Source organism: Gopherus flavomarginatus, chromosome 1, assembly GCF_025201925.1.
Source record: "Gopherus flavomarginatus isolate rGopFla2 chromosome 1, rGopFla2.mat.asm, whole genome shotgun sequence".
NCBI classification, from domain to species: domain Eukaryota; kingdom Metazoa; phylum Chordata; order Testudines; family Testudinidae; genus Gopherus; species Gopherus flavomarginatus.
The window spans coordinates 186,888,741-186,911,087 of NC_066617.1; the positions used below are offsets into that span (position 1 = coordinate 186,888,741).

Below are 22,347 nucleotides of genomic sequence, written 5' to 3' on the forward strand. Positions count from 1 at the left end.
AAGACAAGGTTTTGAGATACACAGAGCTCTTCTTCAGGCTGGGAAAGGTACTCAGTGTCACAGCTAAATAAAATGTGAAAAAGATAGTTTAGCATAAGTAGTTAGCACATATTATAAGGGACCATTCAAGGTGAAGTGGCCCATTAACACCTCTGCAGTCATAGGATAAAAGAGGGGTTTAGGTATGTGTTTTAGTTGTTTGATGATATTCCCTATGGGTTCCAGTGTGGGTAGTAGGTGACAATAAGAGGTGTGCAGTAAGAGAAGATTCTATTTTTGTACTGAAGTAGGTTCTCTCAGGGTATTCGGGTGGCCCATTCCATGATACAATATACTTCTCTGGTGGAGTGTCCTTGTTTGGTCAAAGTGGTTTTAAATGTGTTAAGTTGTGTATTCTCGGCTTTCTGCCTGGAGCATATTCAATGGTATCTGAGTGCCTGTCTGTAGATAAGATTTCTTGGTGTGTTTTGGATGGTTACTGGACCTGTGAGGGTAGGTAGGGTGATTCATGGGTTTCTTTTATATGGTTGTCTGTAGAGTTCAATTGTTGAAGCTGATTCTGGTGTCAGAAAGTTGATGCTGAAGTGGGAGTGTTCCAGAGAGACAGAAGGTGGTTTGTTGAAATTGTGGTTGAAATTTATGAGGGAGTTTAAGCCATCATTGATTAATCTCATATACATTGTACTTAGAATCATAGAAACTTTAGATCTGAAAGGAACCTCAAGAGGTCATCTAGGCCATCCCCCTGTGCTGAGGCAGGACCAAGTATACCAAATCCCATCCTCAACAGGTGTTTGTTTAACCTGTTCTTTAAAACTTCCAGACAACCTTCCTTGGAAGCCTATTCCAGTAATTAATTGCCCTTATAGTTAGAACATTTTCCTAATATCTAACCTAAATATCCCTTGTTACAGATTAAGCCCATTACTAAGGCTTTTTAGTCACAAACTTATTTGGGCATAAGCTTTTGTGGGCTAAAACCCACTTCATCAGATGCATGGAGTGGAAAATACAGTAGGAAGATACATATAGCAGTATATGAAAAGATGAGAGTTGCCTTACCCAGTGGGGTGTCGAAACAAATCAATTGAAGTGGGCTATTATCAACAGGATGAAAAACAGCTCATTTCAAACACTTAACAAGAAGGTCTGAGTAACAGTAGGGCCAAATTAGCATGGGGAAATTAACTTTTTTTTAATTCCTGTAGTGACTCATCCACTCCCAGTCTTTATTCAGGCCTAGTTTGATGTCCGGTTTGCAAATTCATTCCAGTTCTGCAATTTTTCATTGGAGTCTGTTTTAGAAGTTTTTTTGTTGTTGAAGAATTGCCACTTTTAGGTCTGTAATTGAATGTCCAGGGAGGTTGAAGTGTTCTCTGACTGGTTTTTGAATGTTATAATTCTTGACGTCTCATTTGTGTCCATTAATTCTTTTGCGTAGAGACTGTCCAGTATGGACAATGTACGTGGCAGAGGGGCATTGCTGGCACATGATGGCATATATCACATTGGTAGATGTGCAGGTGAACGAGCCCCTGATGGTGTGGCTGATATGGTTAGGTCCTATGATGGTGTCCCTTAAATAGCAACTACACAACAAAAATACTAACCCAGGAACCTATCCCTGTAAGAAACCCTGTTGCCAACTCTGTCCACATATTCATTCAAGGAGCAGTTGGTGGTGCGTGGCCTTGGACCTCTGCTGCTGCTGGAGGGGTGGAGGTGCATGGTGGCCCAACACTGCCCTAGCAGCAGCAGCCATTGCGGCTGGCTCGGGGCTGCTGAGCCAGCCGCACCGGCCACTGCAGAAGTCAGAGTTCCCGGAAAGTCATGGAATCAATTAATTCCATGACCTCCGTGACAGACTGGCAGCCGTACTCATCACTACTTGTCCTACCTTCAGTGGACATAGAGAAGAAATGATCACCATCCTATTTATAACCGTCTTTAACATATTTGGTGACTGTTCTCAGGCCCCTCTGTGTCTTTTCTCATGTCTAAACATGCCTAGTTTTTTTTTTAACTTCCTCATAGATCAAATTTTCTAAACCTTTTATTATAATTTTGCTCTTCTCTGGACACTCTCTCATTTGTCCAGATCTTTCTGAAAGTGTGATACCCAGAATTGGACATAGTACTCCTGCTGAGGTCTCAGCAATGCCGAGTAGAGTGGGACAGTTACCTTTCGTGTCTTATATATGACACTCCTGCTTCGTACACCCCAGAATATTAATCTTGTTTGCAACCACATCACATTGTTGGCTCATATTCAATTTGTGATACACTATAACACACAAATCCTTTTCTGCAGTACTACCATCCACTTATTCCCCATTTTATATTTGTGCATTTGATTTTTTCCTTCCTAAGCATAGTACTTTTCCCTGGTCTTTACTGAATTTCATCCTGTTGATTTCAGAGGAATTCTCTCATTTGTCAAGGTTTTGAATTCTAATCCTGTCCTCCAAAGTGCTTACAGCCCCTCACATCTTGCAATTTCTGCAACACCTGCAAATTTCTGAAATGAGAATATTTATTTCACATTTATTTACATATTTACTTCTAATTTCTAACTTACCCCGTAAATCTGTCTCTCTCTCCCATATTCTGCCATCCACTCACACCTTGGTTTGGGACGTTTTACAAGATACCTAACAACAAACTAATTAAAATGAATAATTCACCCCTCAAAAAAGGTAGAGGAACAAAATCAAACTTTCAGTCTCCATCCGATAAATTTGAATCCCCCACAGCTTCCTTCAGCCACATCCCTTTTGTCTGATAGAAAGGAGAAAATCCCACATTAAAACCCACAATGTGTTGGCTACTACAAAGGTGGAGTGAGGAGCTGTCTCCTTCTCCACCCTTCCCTTAGCTGCTTTGCAGTGGTAAGGAATGTGTCTCCACTACTTACCTAAAATCAGCCCCAAATAGGTGCCTGTATCTTCTGCTGCTCACAGCTTTTCCATCTACCAACAGCAAAGGGAAATTGATCTCAATTCTGTCAATTTTGTTGCTTTTGGCATAGGGTTTTGAGGAGGAGTGAAAACAGAGGAGACTGGGCAGTTTTCACTATGTTGCTGATTGACAACCAACTTCTCAACCAGCAGAAACCCCAATGTTGGATGCATTGTCTGACAAACACCTAAAATCGGGGAAACAAAACCTATTCATGCAAGAAACATAAAATACTTCATTCCTTTAGCATGAATAACTCTTCCCCTAAGCTCAGTTTCTTGATTTTTATTTCTATTGTAAATAATTGTCAGCAATAAAAGTGAAGTAACACTACTTTATGGGGAACACAGTTAATTTTTGGATTAACGTGAGCAACATCCCTCAAATCAGGGCCAGTTGAAAGGTATGTTTGGCAAAGCTATGAAAAGTTACAAGTTTATGCTCCAGTTCGTTATTGGATCATTTTTTCCCACATCTTACAGGGTTGAAAAAAATAAAATTCTACAGAAGTTTTATGTATGTTTGTCCAGTAAATCTTGTACTCTTCTTGGGTGAGTGGATATCTCAAGCCCTAGTATTGCTATTTTCTATGTAAAATATAAGGAACATCTGATCAAATTGATAATATATTATACAATCATTTGCCTTGAAATGATATTGCAGCTAGATCTGATCTTTTTGTTTTGCTTCTTTTCACCTCTGAATTTATCAGACTGGTTTACCAGTTTTGGTTGATGTGGTTTCAGATTTACTGAGTTTTTTGTTTGATGTTTTGACTTTTTCTGAACCCATTTGGCAAAGCTGTAAACTCAAAATGAAACTGGAAATTTTGACTCAGCATTGCCACCGCTTTGTAAGATTTTCGGGATGCAAAATATCTACAAGTTTACAAATAAATGCAGTTTTGGCATGACATTTAACTCAGCTGCAGAAAATTCATGTCCATCTTGAGAAAAAGAAAAATTTCAATTTAAGGATGAAACTGCAAATTTTCTGTGTTTGTATTTCAAGCAAGTGTAGCATTTAAGTGTAATGATTTTTCCTATATAGGTCGCATCAGGCAGAGACCATTCTTTTTCATATATAGCTTGCAGGATCCAAAGGCATAATTTTGTAAATATCTGAAATAAATACATTCTTGTTCAATGTTGCAGCTTGGATGCAAAGCAGTTGTCATGACTTATGGAGAAATTCCTATCTTGTGTCACTGAATTTTAATACCAGTACTTTGCTTAAAGAATAGTTGAAATAATTGTAAATGCAGCTAACTAGCATCACAAGAAATAAGTAAGTATTTATGTGCTGGGCTTTTTTTGTGTAATCTGTTTTTTTTATATATATATTTATTTTGTGGTGTTAGACAATTAGTAACTGTGATTTAAAATAATATAAAACCTCAGACAAAACGTGGAGGGGCAAGACAGTTAGCTAGAGTTTGTCATAGAGCAGTTTCTAGTTCAGCAGGACAGAGGAAAGGTTTTACTTTTAAATGCCATAATAGCTCTAGTCTGTAGCCCTGGCCTGTATTCCAGCATAACCAGCCAAGCAGTGCAAAGTCTAGTGCAGGGGAAGCCATTTCAATTAAGACATGGAATGAGAAATGGAAACAAAACAGCTGGCCTGTGCCTTTTGTTTGTTTTTTTATGATCAGCAAAACTGGAGGCAACAAATGGGCCATACAGAAGCTGTATTCCTAAAATTATCAATCCACTTGAAAGGACTTGAGCTGAAAAGAAAATTGATTTTAGCTTGCTGCTAGTTTGTGGAGTGGAAGAGGAAGTGAGTAGTGTCTGTTTCCCTCCCCGCCCCTGCCTCCTCCCAGTTTCCCACTACTTAGTTTTTGGGTTCTTGACATGAAGGCATATAATAATGCTAATGTTTTTCCTTTGTGTAAACAGTTGAAGAGCAAAGAGCAGTAGGTTTAATGCTGAAAGAGGAATGTTTGAGGTGAATACCCCAATGGTAATGCAGACTTAAAAGAGCATCAGTAACTCTTTCTCCAAGCTCGGACTTTCCAAGGCTGTCAGAATCACCCCATCCATATTTCTTCATACTGCTGGAGAAGCATATAAAACATGATTCTGTGGGGATTAATTTACTGCAGCCTGAAGCACCAAACTTCCACTGGCAACTGAATAAATTACATCGTAGCATCTGTTGACAATGTGAATTTGTTGCTGAAACCAATATCTTAGAGAACCCTATGATGTCCAGAACTGGCAAGTGAACTGTGAACACTGACCACTAAGCAGCGTAAAAGACCAAGTTTGAACACATTCAGCCAATTTCTTTCATTCTGGTGAGTGAGAATAGAGTTAACTTCTTAGCCTTTTACTCTCATGATTATGTCACCCCGTCAGATTTGGGGGGGTCTAGAGTCACTATTTGACACTTTAGTGAACATTCACTTAAGGAAAGTGCAAAATTTTCAAATTTCACTAGAGCTGTTCACATATGTCAAAATATGTCTGTGTGCAGACGGATTAGTACACTACAGTTTCAACTCTGAGAGCTAGCTTCAATCTGGCTTAGCCCAGGGATCGACAACCTTTCAGAAGTGGTGTGCTGAGTCTTCATTTATTCACTCTAATTTAAGATTTCACATGCCAGTAATACATTTTAATGCTTTTAGAAGGTCTCTTTCTATGTCTATAATATATAACTAAGCTGTTGTATGTAAAGTAAATAAGGTTTTTAAAATGTTTAAGAAGCTTCATTTAAAATTAAATTAAAATGCAAATCTCCCTGAACCGGTGGCCAGGACCCGTGCAGTGTGAGTGCCACTGAAAATCAGCTCGTGTGCTGCCTTCGGCTGGCTGCCCCTGGCTTATCTCATAAATGAAATAATGTTGTTGGACTAAATTCACTCCCAGATGGATAACCGAACCTTAGAAAATCACCTCAGAACTTTATAATATTTAGCATAATTGGTACTGTTGTCTCAGAAGGAGCCTTTGACTAGAATAGCAAGCGTTTTACAAATCAACATTATGGTTCATCAGTTTAATAGTGGGAAATGTTTCATATTACCTACCTACACAGTCATTTGTGTCTGGGGCAGGGGTAAACTGCGCCAAATACACGCCCGTGCTCACGGCCCCATGAAGGAGCCACCAACTGATATCCCCGGCGAGCCTCGGGACCAGGGTAGAATATAGGCTGGCCCACCGGGGCTCCTCACCCTCCAGAGGTGGCAGGAGGCCCCTTCTGCGGCGCATTTACTTAGAGTGTGCCAGGTTGCAGCCCCTATACTGGCTCCTCACCAATATACTCTTATGTTTCTGGCTGCACTTTTCCCCTCACCTTCTTCTTTATGCACTCCCTATCCGTCGCCCCACAAAGTCGCGGGACCTCCTGGTCAACCTCCTCCTTGCCCTGGCTAAAATGGCCATCTACACAACCAGGGAGAGAAAGTTGGCCGATGGAGACTCCTGTGACTGTGACTGTTTCCGAACCTCTGTCCGTTCACACATCCAGGCAGAGTTCCTCTGGGCGGCATCCACTGGCTCCCTCGACACCTTCAAGGAGCAGTGGGTGCTGTCTGGGGTTCTCTGCTCAGTGTCCCCGTCAGGCTCCCTTCTAATGACCCTATAACCGCACTCCTGTCCTTGTTCTTTTATTAGTTGTTCCCCGGGATCAGCTGGGTTTTTGAGATCCTGTAGAACCTCCCCTTAGGCTGGGGGCGGGGATCCATTAGCACTTCCCGGAAACCCAATAGGTACACAGTCATTTGTCTGTCACCAGCTAGTGTCATTAGATTTTTATAAGCACAACAAATGATATATACTGCCAAACAATTATTTTAAAATGTGCTTACGTTTACCTTGTATCTTTCTTTGGTTATGCTTTTCTATTGATGTTTTCTTTCTAAGTTGATTTCAGAATGCAGCTTTTATCTATGCACGGAAGAAAACATATCTAAAAATATACTTACAACTCTGAATACTGCAATATATTTCCATGAGTGAATTTACTTGAGCTTTTCTCAAGACCCTGTTTGTGTTTACTTTTACAAATATTCAGTGAGGGAGACTGTTGCTTACCACATGTTTACACAGCACCTATCTCACTCATTAGGGGATGAAGGGTCGGTCCAGTGGTTAGATTGCTAACATGAGACTTCGGAGACCTGTGTTCAATTCCAAGCTCAGTCTCAGATGTTCTGCGTGACCTTGGGCAAGTCACTTAGTCTCTCTGTAGAATGGGGATAATAGTATTTCCCTACCTTTCATGGATGTTACATTTATGATTGTTAGGCACTCAGATGCTTTAGAAATGAAGGCCTTAGATTAATAGCTAGAACATGGTTACGCTTCTAGGTTTTACTGTAGAATACATATTAAATAAGAGTAACTCAAGCAATCATGTTTTACTCATAAAGCTTTACAGACAGCGAGTTTCAAACATGATTGACATGCGCAGCTATTTGCAGAATGTGATTTTTAAACTCACAAGCACTCCAAAAGTGTTCAGTTACAGGAGTTACACTTAGCCAGTCATGGAACAGAGAAAGTACCATGTGGCTTATGTGACCAATCACAACTAACCTCACAGTTTAAGTATCACCTTCTTAAAGTAAACTGTTTGCAATCTCTCTCTCTATATATAGACCATTTTAAAAAAAGCAAAAAAAATAATCTGAATAAAGTTGAACATATAAAGATGATCTGCTTGGGGACATCCTGCAAGCAGAAAAGACTAAATAAATACACTGAATAAATTTATTCATCATGGATTATTTGCTTAGCTCTACAATGTATTGTCCTATTGAGAAAGAGAACTCTAACCAAAGCTGTTGAAACTTGTCAGTGTTAGCGTTTCATGTGTCAAGATCTCATTTTCCTTTAAAGATTTTGGTGAAAGTCATTACATGTTTTTACTGGCAAATACATAAATTATACTATAATTAAGAAAAATGATGTGGCATAACAAAAACAGAGTTTTAGATTGATGGTGAAGTATGCTAATTGATTACTTTGTTTTAATAGGAGGTCATTTTATACATTTATCATTTCACTTTCTAGAATTAGTTGATTCAAAAATGGATCTGGAATTTTATGGGCATTACAGGACCTTTTTATATATGCGAAGCACAGTTTTTACTGATGTTTATACCTCATTTATTTTGTTTAAGAACTACTTATGTACTTTTATCATTTGATGTTTCTGTTGTTGGTGCCAAATCCTGAAAAAATTGGTCCCCATAGTATGCTGCAGCCTTTAAATACCAGTCTGCTGCAGAATTCCAGTTGAACTTATTAAAATCTGATTCATGTCGTGCCAACTTTACTCATAAACCTTATGCTGGACCTGTCATATGCGTCAAGAAAGAGTACCAATGTCCCATGGGCGAGTCAGACAGCTAAATTCTGTTGGCTTAGTTAACTCCAGTCCATACTGAATCCAAGGGGATGCTGCTGTCTATTTTTTTCTTTTTCATTTTTATTTTCTTTTAAGTGGTAAAGGGTGCATGTGCTTGAGCTAAGAGAGTTTCTGTAGTTCTAATCTCCTAATTAGACTATCTTGCACAGATGGTATTTAGACTTTTGGGGGAGGGGGTTAAAGAAAGCATGTGGTAACGATATTCATGAATTTTTATAAGATCAAACATGCTACTTAGATTTTGCATGCATTTTTCCTAACCTTGTATTTGGGCCAGACCACTGGTTGAAAACAAATGTGAAATTCAATCTAAATACAGTCATTCTTACCAAATCGCCCTGGAGCATGCAAAAAAGAGAAAATTTCACTGCACTATCAGGACATTTTGAGACAGGAACATTTTTTTCTCATTGGTACTTTACATTAACAGCAAAATTATATAGGGTTTGCATGATTGAAACACAACATTTACAATAAAACTATAGTATTTTACCGTAGGTCTTTACTTTTGAACCCATTTTTCAATAGCCAGGAATTCTTCAAAATGACAACAAAAAACAGAAAAAACTGATGTAAAATGTTATATAATAGAACTAGTTCTTTGAGTGATTGCTCATGTGTATTCCACAATAGGTGTGCATGTTTGCCATGTGCACTGCTGCTGGAAGTTTTTCCCCTAGCAGTACCATAGGGGAGCGCCCCAGCGACCCCTGAAGTGGTGCCTCTGTGGTGCGGAATAAGGGGCGCTGCACACTCCCCTCACCCTCAGTTCCTTCTTGCCACCAGTGAAGGTGCTTCGGAACTGCTCTGCTCCAGCTTCGGTGTAGCTCATCCCCAAAACTGCTTGTTCGTTCCATGTATGGTACCTGTAGTTAGTTGTTTGGTTTAGCTAGAGTGCCGGGCCGGGGCATGCCCCGTGCCCTGGGTTTTAAGTCATATGGCACTTGTAGGTGATCTGTGCCACTGAGTGATCTGAACGCAGACTGTCAGCGCTGTTGGGGGAAAACCCATCTCAGCGATCGCTGCAAGATTTGCAAGTTGTTTAAGCCTTGAACCAAGAGAGAAAGAGACTTTAGGCCTCGGGCTATTCTAATGGAGTCGGTGCTGACCCCGGCTCTGGCGTGCTGCTCTGAGTGAGCACCAGGCACCACAGTGTCGGTGCGAGGCAACCTTTTGGTGTTATTGACTAGTTGGCACTGTTCCCCTTCCATGGGGCATGCCAAGAAGGCTAGAAAGAGGCCTTGGCCGCGACACCAGAGTAAACCCGTGACAGAGGCTTAGACCCATGTTGGCCAGTCGTTGATCCCCGCTGGCCTCTAGGCCTCCGACTCAAGTCGAGCGGAGTAGGCCATTCTATTCAGAGCAGGCCTCCCTGGATGTCCAGATGCCCTCCACACCGGAGGCCCTGCAGGTGGCCCGGGATGTTATGCTCATACCAGTACCAAGAGCAACGCCGATGTCAGCCCCGCGCTCCAGAGATAAGCCGCTGCTGGGATCTCTGCAGTCACCCCCAGCTCAGTACCTGTTTTGGTCGAGGGAACATTCTCAATGCCATTCGCTGCCCAGCAACCGTTCAGGGCAAAGTCCACGTAGATCGCCCTCAATGTCCACCAGGCTGTCTAGTTTGGTTCCATCTGATGAAGACTCTCGGCACTGCTCTGCCTCGAGAAGCGAACACCAATGGCACTGAGGCAGATGGCACCAAAGGTCCTCATCTCGGAGGGGCTATCACAGCTGGTCATGGCACAAACGTCAACGTCATTCACATTTGGCGTCCCGCTTCAGCACCCTGCCATGGCACTGCCTCTGCAGCCATGGGTGTCGATCACTGGCATCTCACCGTCACGGGTCCTCCCGCCGGAGCTGATCACAGAGCAGCTGTTACCGATGGAACCGGTCCTTTATATCGGGATTGCAGTCCCCTGGTTGGCATTGCTCCCGGCACTGCCGCTCCTCCTGATCCAGGGACAGCGTCAGTTTGTAAGTCAGCCCGGCCTCCTTTCGTAGTCATCCATTAATGGGCCAGGCCAAACAGCCGGCTCTGCCAGTGCCACAGCAGGTGTAGTGGCACCGGGCTCCGTGGCCGGCCCAATGGTACCAGTGGAGGCTCGCTCGGTGGTCAGAGCCTCAGAAGGACCATTGGCCTCCCTCTCCAGACCTCCAAGGAAGGAGTTGGTGGGATGTGCATCCTCAGCATTGTGTCTGGAGACCGACCAGGTCATGGACCCTCTGGTGCGGGTGGATACCCAAAGTCCCATGCTGGCCTGCGCCCTCCCCAGATGAGGTGATTACAGCCCTCCTCCCTCTGTCCTGCAGGAGGACTTTAGGGCCCACCAAGAACTCTTAAAAAGGGTGGCATCAAGCCTCCACCTCCAAGCAGAAGAGATAGAGGAGCCCTCAGAGTCCCTGTTTAATGTATTTCCTCCTCAGCACCAGGCAGGGTAGCCTTGCCTCGCCACGAAGGGGTAGCAAAAATTTCAAATGCCCTGTGGCAAAACTTGGCCTCATTTGCCCCTATCTCTAAGAGAGTGGAACGCAAATATTTTGTACCCACCAAGGGGCATGAATACTTATACACCCACTCTGCTCCTAATTCCCTGGTGGTCGAGTTAGTCAACCACAGGGAATGGCAGGGCAAACCAGCCTCTACCCCGAAAAATAAAGGTTCAAGGAGACTGGACTAATTTGGAAGAAAATTTTATTTGTCCTCGAGCTTCCAGTTATGGGTGGCGAACCACCAGGCTCTCCTGGGCCAGTATGAGTTCAGTCTGTGGAGCTCCCTGCCCACATTTGAGGACTTGCTCCAGGAACATGACAGGAAGGAGTTCAAAGCGTTGGTGAAGGAGGGCACAGCAGCTGCCAAGCTAAACCTGCAGAAAGCTTCAGATGCAGTGGACATGGCGCAGTCCTTGGCCTCCATGGTGTCCGTAAGAAAGGCGTCATGGCTCCTGCTTGCTGGGCTGTCCAGCGAGTGCAGACCTTCCTGCAGGACCTCCTGTTTGATGGCAAAGCTCTTTTTGTGGAAAAAATGGATACAAAGCTGCATGGCCTGAAAGACTCCTTCATGACACTCCAGACTCTGGGTCTCTGTGTTCCGGTTCTGGTTAAACCTAAGTTCAAGCCGCAGCAGACTCCCGCTCAGGCCACCCAGTCAAAATACGAGACTGCTTATAAGCAGTTGTGGAACTATAAGAGGTGCCCACAGAGGCAGTCTCCACCTGCCCCCCAGCTGGATCCTCAAGGGCAATCAAAGCGGAGAGAAGGAGGTTTTGACGGGACACCTGGTGGTGCCCTACCAGTTCTCATCAGGGATCCACCCTCAATAAAGCTTCCTTTCTCCAGTCAGCTGTGTGCTTTCCTCCCAGCTGACCTGGTCGCGGCTGACCTCAAACCGATGGATCCTCAACACCATCTTCCAGGGCTACACCCTCCAGTTTACTTCCTTCCTGCTCAACCACCCTCTGCCCCCATCTCTCCTGGGGGACCCCTCGCACGAGGCTCTGCTCAAGCAGGAGGTGGGGTGGCTCCTGGGCCTAGGAGCGGTGGAAGCAGTACCAGGGGAGTTCAAAGGCAAGGGGTACTACTCCCACTATTTCCTTATCCCAAAGGCCAAAGGGGGGCTCAGGCCCACCCTGGTTCAGGTCTCGCAAGTCCAGTACACGGTGAAGCTCCAGTTCCTCATGGTGTTCCTGGCCTCCGTCATTCCCTCCCTGGATCCCAGGGACTGGTACGCCACCCTTGATCTGCAGGACACGTACTTTCACATTCATATAGTCAAGGGGCACAGACGCTTCCTCCATTTCACGATTGGACAGAAACACTGCCAATTTACGATCTTCCCATTTGGCCTGTCCACTGCCCCCAGGGTAGTCAAGAAATGTATGTCGGTGGTGGCGGGCTATCTCAGGCACTAGGGGTCCAGATCTTCCCCTATATGGACGACTGGTTGGTCAAGGGCAGCTCCTGGTCACAGGTGTGGGATCATGTGGCGCTCTTTCTGTCCACGTGCACCACTTTGGGCCCGTTAGTAAACACCAAGTCCATGTTAGTCCTGATACAACGCATAGAGTTTATCAGGGCAGTCCTGGACGCCTCATCGGCCAAAGCCTCCCTCTCACAAGACAGGTTCAAGACCCTAAAGGGGCTCATTGACATGGTCACAAGGTTTCCAGTGACAATAACCAGAGTATGTGGTCTGTCACGCCAGATTCAGGATGAGGCCCCTCCAGCTCTGGTTGGCCTCAGAGTTCTCCCAGGCCAGGGACAGGATGGACAAAGTCCTCATGGTGCCTGAGCCAGTGATCACCTCCCTACAGTGGTGGTCCTCCCCAAGAAACATACTCAAAGATAAGGTCCAACTCCGCCTACGCCCTTCATTCCGCCTGAAGGTGGTCTCCGCCTGTTACATGGGTCAGGACATTTTTCTGCTTGTCCTCTGCCCCAAGCCCCAGGCATCCAGTGAGAAGCAGCACCTCTACACACTGTTATGTGAGACGGGCTCTGGCTTTCTACCTGGAGCGGACTAAGCCATTCAGAGAGTCCTTGCAGCTGTTCATCGCCTCGGCCAAGCACATGAATGGTCAGCCGATCTCCACTCAGCAGCTCTCCAACTGGATCACCTCATGCTTCTGTACCTGTTATGACCTGGCGGGAATCCCTCCACCACCAATTGTGAAGGCACACTCGACTCGAGCGCAGGCCTCGTCATCTGCCTTTTTGGCCCATGTCCCCATCTAGAACATTTGTAGGGCTGCTAAGTGGTCTTGAGTTTACACGTTCACCTCGCGTTATGCGATTGTCTCCCAAACCAGGGACAACACAGGGTTCAGCAGAGCTGTGCTCCGTCCCGAGAATTTGTGAACTCTTACCCACCTCCAACAGATACAGCTTGGAATCACCTATTGTGGAATACACATGAGCAATCACTCGAAGAATAAAAAACAGTTACCTTTCTGTAACTGGTGTTCTTCGAGATGTGTTGCTCATGTCTGTTCCACATCCCACCCTCCTTCCCCTCCGTCGGAGTTATTTGGCAAGAAGGAACTGACGGTAGGGGGAGTGCGCAGTGCCCTTTTTACTGCACCATGGAGGTGCCACTCCAAGGGTTGATGGGGTGCTCCCCTACAGGTACTGCTAGCAGAAAAACTTATGGCACCAGTGCACATGACGAGCACTCCCACCTACTGTGGAATAGACATGAGCAACACATCTCGAAGAACAACAGTTATGGAAAAGGTAACTTTTTTTCCACAGAGTAATTTAGCACTTTGGAAAACTGAATTAACTAATAAGGGCATAAGTGAGGGCTGCTTTCAAGTAAAGTGTTTTGTTATGATAAAGTGAATGGCAGTCAATTTTTTATGTTATATGAGAGACTATTTGATTGTGAGGGAAAATTTATTAACTCTAAAAGATATGATAGTATTTTGCACTTTCCTGTATTGTCCTCTGTTGATTTAACAAATAACACATAAATGAACACACCATGAAAACTGAGACTTGCCTTATTCAAATCTTTCATGAATTTACCAATTGCAGCTTTGCCATTTGTTGTTGATACCAAATATATGCATGATTCCTTTGACCTAAAATCTGCAATATCAAATAAAAAAGAAGACCTGGTCAGTGTACCAAAGAATTTACAAAAATAAAAATAAATAGTTGCTACATACCAACATAGGACATGAAGATAGACAAACAAAAGGAAAAGGTGGGAATAATAAGAATAAATCAAAACCTAAATGTGAATTCAATTCTAATACATACTGGGAGGAGTCAGATATTTTTACATAGATATGGAAGTAGAGCAAGAAGTGGGGAGGGAAAGAGGACAACAGCAAGAAGGATGTCATTTCAGGCAAGAATGAGGGAAGTCATCTCAGCCAACAAAATTGCTATTTTAGAGAGTAGAGTGTAGGGGACAATGGAGAGAGTGATCAGATCAGAGATGTGGCAACTATACAGAACACAAATGTAAGGTTGATGAATTTGAGCTTCATGCAAAAAAAGACAGAGGCCAATGAACAGGGTTGATAAAGGTGCAAAATTGAAAGGAAGATTATATTTTAACTGCATAATGTTGGATAGACTGCATTAGGAATGCTGGAGAGCAGGAGGTAGTTATGGTAAACTGATGAAAGAGAGCTAGTAGGAATATACTAACAAAATTTGCAACCACCAAGTTTGGAGATGCTGCCAAAACAGAGGAGGAAAGGAATATTATACAAGAAAATGTGGATGATCTTGATAACTGAAGAATAGAAATGGGATTTTAATGGGATATTTAATAGTTCAAAGTGCTAGATCATGCACTTAAGGACTAACAACAAGAATTTTTGCTGTACGTTGGGGATATATAGTTGGAAGCGGCAGAGGAGGAAAAAGAGGTGGATATATTGATCGATCACAGGATGACTGTGAGCTGCAGTTGTGATGCAACCATGAAAAAGGCTAATGCAATCCTACAATTCATCAGCCAAGGCCCAGCCAGTTGAGATAGGGAACTCTTACTACCGTTATGCAAGGTACTAGTGAAAAATCATCTGGAATACTGTGTGCAATTCTGATCTTCCATATTTGAAAGAGATTAATTCGCTACTAGGATGATCAGAGGACTGGAGAACCTACCTTCCGAGAGACTTAAGGAGCTTGTCTTATTTAGTGTAACTGAATGAAGATGAGGGGAGATTAGATTGTTTTCTATAAATACATCAGAAGGATAAATACCAGGGAGGGAGAGAAGTTATTTAGGTTAAAGGCCACTGTTGGCACCAGAACAAATGGATATAACTGGCAATCAACATGTTTAGGCTTGATATTAGACAGTTTCTAACCATCAGAGGAGTGAAGTTCTGGAACAGCCTTCCAAGGGAAGAAGTGGGCCAAAAAAACTGATTTGTTTTAAGACTGAGCTTGATAAGTTTATGGAGGAGATGGTATGATGAGATTTCCTGCAATGGCTTATGGCTCATCTGTGACTGCTAGGAGCAAATACTGGATGCAGAGGGCTCTTAATTACTGCAGAGAATCTTTCCCTGGTGTCTGGCTGGAGGTCTCACCCACATGTTCAGAGTTTACTGATTGTCATATTTGGGGTCAGGAAGAAATTTTTCCCCAGATCAGGTCAGGTTGGTAGAGAGCATGGGTGTTTTTCCCCTTTCTCTGTAGCATGGGGCAAGGGTTACATGCTGATTTAAACTAGAGTAAACGGTGGATTCTCTATTACTTGAAGTCTTGAAATCAAGATTTGAGAACTTCAGTAACTCAGCCAGAGGGTAAGGGCCTGTTACAGAAGAGGGTGATTGAGGTTCTGTGGATTGCAGTGTGCAGAAGATGAAGATCAGACTAGATGATCATGATGGTCCCTTCTGGCCTTAAAGTCGGAAACTGTGTCATATTGTGAGGTAAATCCCACAATAAAAATAGCATCATATTTTAATGAAACTAAGGTTTATTTGGTCCTAAAGGGATTTGTAATTAGTGTCATTTGAAAAGTGTGGGCTTCGGGAGTAGCACAATGAAATTTGTACTGGTATAAGAAGGACCGTACCAGACAACATGATGAGACAAAATGTTGTTCAATCTGAGGCTCTTGCCTGCATTACTTGTGGTGTCCATTGGTCTAATTTTTGAGCTGCTTCCACTCAAGTAGAGCAAACTCTACCTGGTCTCAAATAGAGTAAACAGAGTGCTGATCACAATTGCTCTTCCCACATCACACACAAAGCAAGACTGCAAGAGTAGGTCTGCACTACAGCAGTTAGGAATGGTGGAACAGGAGAGAGGATCTTCCTTTTAGCAGCCAAGAAGAGAAATAGAAGAGGGGAAAAGGTAAGAGATTATTACTGATGAAGTTAGAGAGGGACACAAGTCAGGGCAGGACATAGTAAAACTTATATGCGGTGTTTTCACCATGTTGTGGATCAATACGTGGGATGTAGCGTGCCGCTAAAGTAGATATTGTGACATAATGTCAGATGTCTGATTGCGCTTTGGACCACCCAGTGAAAATCCCTGTTGAAGTTTCTGCCTCCACAAGATCACATGGTAATTACTATTAAAAGTATTCCAGAACAGCAGTGTTGATTTAAAATGTCTGCTCAGTATAGTGTATATTTTGTGCAGTCTTCTGAGTCTTTGAGAGCAAATTTTAGCATTTTTTTAAATTTATTTTTGCTTTTTCTCTGAAGAAAAACAGTGTTTTGTCATTGAACTATAGCAGGGGTTGGCAGCCTTTCAGAAGTGGTGTGCCGAGTCTTTATTTATTCACTCTAATTTAAGGTTTAGCGTGCCAGTCATACATTTTAACATTTTTAGAAGGTCTCTTTCTATAAGTCTATAATATATAACTAAACTATTGTTGTATGTAAAGTAAATAAGGTTTTTAAAATGTTTAAGAAGCTTCATTTAAAATTAAATTAAAATACAGACCCCCTGATCGGTGGCCAGGACTCGGGCATTGTGAGTGCTGCTGAAAATCAGCTCACGTGCCGCCTTCGGCATGTGTGCCATAGGTTGCCTACCCCTGAACTATAGTGTGCTTTTCAGATGGCATTAATGGTAAAATAGCAAAAATCCAAATCATAGGAAAAAGGCTGCAAATGTATTGCCACATTAGAGCCATGCACTCATAGGCACAAATGGCTTTTTTGTATGTAAACAACGGTACACAAAGATGTTTTTTGGACTCCTATGCTGAGCAAGGAAAAGATCTCCTCATTGTGTCAGAGATGAGATTTTGCAGACTCAGAAGCACGTTGACTAGCGCTCCCTGTATTTTAGTTTCTGATATTAAATTTGAATGGTGAACATCAGTATTGGGCATAAACATAAAAGGAATAAATGGAAAGCTGTTTCACTTCTCAACCCAATTACTTAATACTCTCAGTGGTATTCACATTGTTGCATAGTAGCCTGGGAAAAGAAGCAAACCTGGTCTTGGATATTGCTGCAGAGGGGACTTCAATGGATGGACAAAGAATATGGGCAGTTCAGAAATAAGATCTAACAACTTAGCTAGCTCATCTATTTTCCTTTCGGAGGAAGAGAGACAGCAAAATCTGATATCTCCAGAGGGAGATCCTAGTTCAGTTGACACAATAAATCCTTCTGAAAGTCACACAGCTACCAGAGTTCCCTGAAAAAGTGAATAAATTAATCAGCTATGTAACAGTAGCACCCTTCTACTGTGTCAGTCATGCATTTTTTTTTCCCTTTACAAAGGAAGAAGTGCTCTCTGATTCAAGAAAATGAGAAGAAGAAAGATATTATTGGGGATTACAATATGATAAGCTTCAACAGGTCATTTAGACTGTAATATTTATGTGGGAGGGGGGGAGTACCTCTGCTAAATAATTTCCTTCAGCTTTGTATTCCTTTTCCCCTCGCCATTGGAATATGTTATGGTAAAATGGGAATTTTGCAATAAAACCATAAATTATAAAATCTTCTATACAATAAGCTACGTCTAGACAGGACACAGTAAATCTTGAAAAGGGGTCTAATTTTAACAGAAGAACCAGGTACGGGAAATTGAGGTGTGAACGGCATCTTTAAAAGCCTTGTTTACTTCTTTATGCTTTCATAGAGTTGTCTTAGTTTTGCCTTGAGTTGATTCATTTGAGTTTAAGGATAACTTGTCTTCAGAAAATGAGAAATTTTAAACATTTGTATTAATAAACAAATATCTATTTGTTTGTTATTTCATTGTTCATTTCAGACACATCAAGATGTATTATGGTCTTCAGCAAGATGGCTTCCACTGCAATAGACTCACATGGTTAAGGCCTTGGAAACTAGAATTTTTGTCAAAGTATTTTCTGGTCTGTAAGAAATATACAGATAGCTTCCAAGGGAGAAACTGATGTAGAAGAAAAAGAAAAATATTTTGTCACTCCTATGCAATTGCCAAGGAAAGATCATAAAGATCGTACGATAAAAGTAGAGGATGGGATTTTCAAAGCACTCAGTGTTGGTGTAACTCTGTTCCCATTTCCATTAGGAGGAGCTTTGTTGACGTTAAATAGGAGCAAACTTAGGCCAGCATTAAATGCTTCTGAAAATCCCACACAGATACTTTTTCATCCTATTCAGTACTCTGGATACTGCACAAAATCATCAAGTTGCAGGAGAAGAAGTTGTAAGAAAAACAGAAGTGGAAAGGCCAGAGAAGTTTTATTAAACTGCATAACTGAATTTTTCAGAAAGCACCACATGACTTGCTACCAGATCTTATGAAGAGGCCCAGTTATACAGAAGGTGTTATGTCCCAGTGAAGTGGTAACGTCGAAATTATGAGCTGAAGGTCTAGAGAACCAAGCAAACCAAAAAAACCAATTATTCCTCAGATCAGTCTTTCACTTTATACCAATCATCTAGTATTCTGAGCATATGTATATGAGTTCTAATCTGTTACTATATATTGACTTCTTTGTGGTGTTGGGGAAGTCCCTTAACCTGTTTGATTTTGTTTTCCCGTCTATAAAATCAGGCTGTTCATCTGTTTTTCTTGGAAGATAAAATATTATATCTGTCATCAGGTATGTATACTATTACTTATGTCACTCAAGGAAACATACAACATAAGAACTGTGCTGGAGTTCCTGAACGATTGCTCATAGAGATGTCGATTTTGTAGCAAAAATGCTGAAATCTATTCTTTCTTCAGGACATTTTGAACGTCAGCTGATGTGGCAAAATTTTATCTTCTTATTCTTATACCAGCATGATATAAATAATTCCTTAGATTTTGTTTACCTTCAATTTCACAGTAAAATTTGGACAAGCAACAGCTCTAGGAATATTTGCATAAATTCTAAGAGTTCCCATAGCATTAATAACTAGGGAAATCAGTTTATTTTAAGTATTATTTATTACATTTAAGATGTTTTAGAGACGATTTTTGCCTCCAAGTGCTTATGGTTTAATATTAGATGAGAAGTGATGAATGAAGGCAATAGACTATAGAGAAGGGAAGAGAATGAGGCAGGACAACAGTTAACCAGATCATGCAATTGCATAGAGTAGGCAATCTGATGGTACAAGTAAACAATTTTTGTTGAATAGAAATGAATATTGACTAACATCAGTCATACCCTTAATAGACTCTTGTTCAGAAAAAAAAGATAAGGGAATTGTCATATGTAGTCACTCCGTGAACAACGTATTTTGCTGCAGTTTCTAACCTTAATAGGTATGTTGGCATGGGCCTTTTGTGATATGATGGAACTGCAAATATTTTTACTGTCAATGAACAAAATGAATAGATAAAATACAGATAAAACAGCGGTGGCTCAAGACCAGACTGAGTATTGGAAAGTATTTCCAGTGGTAGAAGATAGGATTAATAACATTCTAGTAACAGAAAAATAATTAGAGTTAATAACAGATATTCTAGTCTCTATTGAGGGTAAATCCAGAGTAATTTGATTGAAATCTGCTGATGTCTCTCTGTGTGGCAAATTCTGTTCAATGTATTGTAAGTACTAGATCATTTCCAAAAGACATGTGGTCGCCCTCATTAATACTTATCAGAACTTGTGCAATACAAAGGAAAAACACTGTGCCTAGAAATATAAATAAATATAGAATACTCTTTCCCCCCCCCCCCCTTGTAGGACGGAGGTGGGCAAACTATGGCCTGTGGGCCCATCCTGCCCGGCCCTTGAGCTCCTGGCCGGGGAGGCTAGCCTGGACCCCTCCCCCACAACCTCAGCTCACCATGCTGCCTGCCTCTTATCCCTGCCCCTCATCCAACCCCACTCTCCGCCCCCTTATCATGCTGCTCAGAGCACCAGGAGTGGCATCTGTAAGTAGTACACTATAAGTAGCACATTCCTACAGGGAGCGATTTAATACACTACACCAGCGCTCCATACAGTTTTGGAACCCTGATTTGTCCCTCAGGCCAAAAAGTTTGCCCACCTCTGTTGTAGGAGAATGTCATATACCTGAAGGAGTAATATACTGTTGCCTTTTAACATGTATCTGTTTATTTTGCTTAGTATAGCCTTTAGTCCCTAGTTGAAGCTGAGAATGGATAATTACAGGTAACAGAAGACAGCTGTGATGTACCAAGCATACTTTTTTCCCCCTTTTATCTTTTGCTTGAATGTATAAAATTTCTGACTCAGAAAGCTATAGTTAAAATCGCCACTTAGCTGCCATTGTAACCACATTTTCATTCATTCATATATTTATCAGAACCCTTCCCCCCAAACCCTCCCCCTATTAAAAAAAAATAACAAAATACAAACAAACAAAAAAAAAAGAAACCAACCAAACAAAAATCTTTAGGGTTTAATCTTGGAACTAAAAATATTATTCTCTTGTTTTTTCTCATTTTGCTTTCGGAGAATTTGCAATTTTCCCACCGTCTTTCCCAGTGTTGTGGTAACATACTTTGATTAATAATAAAGAAGTGGGCATATCCAGAACATAAGTACCCATGTTACTCTAATGAATTTTGCATGATGGGGATGGCTCTTCATGGAAGAGGGCAACTCCAATGGGAATGCCATACAGTAGATCCTCAGATACGAACACCAGAGTTATGGACTGACTAGTCAACTGGACATGAAGTGAAATCAGAAGTACCCAGCCAGGCAGCAGCAGAGACCAAAAACCAAAGGCAGGCATATCTGGGCTCCCTGTCCTCAACCCACCCCCATGTGCGGGGTGGCCACTTACAACAAGACACTGGGGCTGCCAGACTAAGACAGGCTGGAGCCAGCCAACAGAGCAGGAGCTACCCTGGGGACTTCACCACTTTCACCCCTTTCTATCCAAAGAAGCTGAAATTTGTGCCTTTAATTCTGATAAGCATATAAAGTATTAGACAGAAAATTGGTGGTTCAAATGCAGCCTCAAATGATAGTAAACTGGCTTCAGTTGCAATCCCTGTGCTGTATGTGTGCAACTTAATGAGATGGGCTTCTTTCTTGCTTGTCTTTGCTCACTGAAACAAACAGGAAAACATTGACCTGTTCTGACTACACTTGAATATTAAAGAAAGCCAGGTCAGATTTGTTTTATTTGGGAAGAGGAAATGTACAGAATATTAAAACAATTTGAAAATTATGTGCAACAGGCAGATAACAATATGGGCCACTTATCCAGACTCTTCTAAATTAGTATTATATTAAATAGTATGTGGTTGAGTCTCCACTCACTTATACCAAGGTAAATCATGAGTAACTCAATTGACTTAGTATAAAATTGATGTAAAATAATCAGGTTGTATATATATATATATATATATATATATATATATATATATATATATGTATATATATATATATATGTATGTGCTTAAATTCCATGGAAGAGATTCTAAAACTATATAAACTAGATTTTAGTTTTTGTAATTTCATCTGACAAAGTGAAATAACACGTTGTCATAGCAGCTTTTTCCTCTAAATAATATTGCACAGCAAAACATGCTATTCCCTGCACAGATGTTGCTGTATTACTTTGTCATCATTTTTAATTTTTCTAATCACTAAAAACATCTTTTAAACCTATTTCAAAAATTACTTTCACTTTGAGACCAAACATAAGTAAGTTTTTTCCTCCCTGTAATATTTTTCATTTATTTTGCAGAGTAGTAGTTTATGCAAATGTAGTTACCAAGTACTAGAAAACAAGGGAAGAAAAAGAAATTTGGTTATTATGCAGTTGCTACCAACAAAATATACCATAATTGTGAATGACTGTGGTGTCGTACATGAAATGTAGTCAACACAGGGTACAGACACTACAACTCTATGCCATCCCTAGCATCTGGAGCAAAGTGTTTTGAGGGTCTTTGCTTGGTAGATCATTTGAATGCCAATTATCATTACTTACTTATTTTTTGTCAGAGCTTTGGAGCTGTGCTCCGGCTCCGCTCCAGCTCCAGGGGAAAACCTGCAGCTCCACGGCTCCAGAGCTGCTCTGTGCTCCAGCTCTGGGCTCCACTCCAAAGCCCTGTTTTTTGTTATGTGAGATGTGGAAGTCTAAATAAATGAT

General features: G+C 41.7%; 1 protein-coding gene across 1 annotated transcript in view; it reads left to right on the forward strand.

Moving 5' to 3' along the window:
- ROBO1 (roundabout guidance receptor 1) overlaps nucleotides 1–22,347 on the forward strand; it is a 1,059,329-nt gene that overhangs the window by 766,629 nt on the left and 270,353 nt on the right. The gene's annotated exons all lie outside the window — the stretch shown is intronic.